The sequence below is a fragment of the Galeopterus variegatus genome, unplaced genomic scaffold (assembly GCF_000696425.1).
Source record: "Galeopterus variegatus unplaced genomic scaffold, G_variegatus-3.0.2 Scaffold12098, whole genome shotgun sequence".
NCBI classification, from domain to species: Eukaryota; Metazoa; Chordata; class Mammalia; order Dermoptera; family Cynocephalidae; genus Galeopterus; species Galeopterus variegatus.
The window spans coordinates 902-2033 of NW_007738209.1; positions in this window are offsets into that span (position 1 = coordinate 902).

Sequence of the window (1132 nt, forward strand, 5' to 3'; positions counted from 1 at the left end):
CCCCCCCCGCCGAGACTTTAGGTCAGTTCTTCCCACTGTGGAGGCTCAGTTTCCTGTCAGTAAAGTACAGCGACACTGGATGGTCTTTAAGATCCTGCCAGTTCTCCCATTCTGTGATCCTAAGAGAAGCAGAGGTCACATATCTGGCATTATGGTTAAGTCTTACTTAACACTATTAAGTAAGACTTGCCCCTGGAGACTGACAAACTGCCGCAGTTTTCTTTCTCCAAGAGTTTTGGGGGTGTATGGAGAGGCTGAGTCTGAGATATAGTCAAGAAGGGGTGGGGGCTTCCAGGCACTGCAATGTTATTCAGAGATGAATTGGACAAGACAAAACCTGGAGAGGTGGGAGGCAGGAAACAGCAAGGGACAGGGGAGGGAGGTTGGGGACAGATGAACAGAAAAAACACAAATGACCAGGGCAAATTCAGGTTCCAAAAAGACAGGAGAGAAGGAGAAAAGGAAAAGGAGGAAGGGAGGAAAGGAAGTAGGGAGTGGAGAAGAAAAAGAGGAAAGAAAAATGAGAGAAGAAAGAAGAAGGCATTCAAAGACAGAAGGGTTAAATCTCAGGTGGCAATGCATTAGGCATAGCAAGAGGCAGATCCAGGTAGAGCAGGGCCGGGGGAGGGACGTGAGGTCTCCACTGTGGACAGTGAGCTGTCCAGGCCAGGAGAGGAACTCAGGAGAAAAGAGAAATGAGTGGTGCCCATGAGGCATCCCACATTTTCCATGTTCCCAAGAAAAAGCAGTCTCTGAAGGTTTGCACATCAGGAGCAGACACAACTGGCTGGTCATATACCAAAAAGGCAGCAACATCAACCTCCTTAAGTCTGGTACCCAAACCATGTGGCCCCAGATCTCACCAGACAGGAAAAGCACACTGAGATAACACCAGGCCCCAAGGCTCCTCCTCACTTTGAGAGGTGAGCAGGGGACAAGTTCAATCCTGTTCCCAAACTGAGAAGAAAAATAATAGAGCAACAATAACAACAGCAGCTAACAGCTTGCTTTCTATGTGCCAGGCACCAGGAGAAATACTTTTCTTACATTATACCTCTTTTTTTTTTTTTTTTTTTGACAGGTAAGGGGATTGCAACCCTCGGCACGGGTGGTCTGCACCACCCTCAGCCAG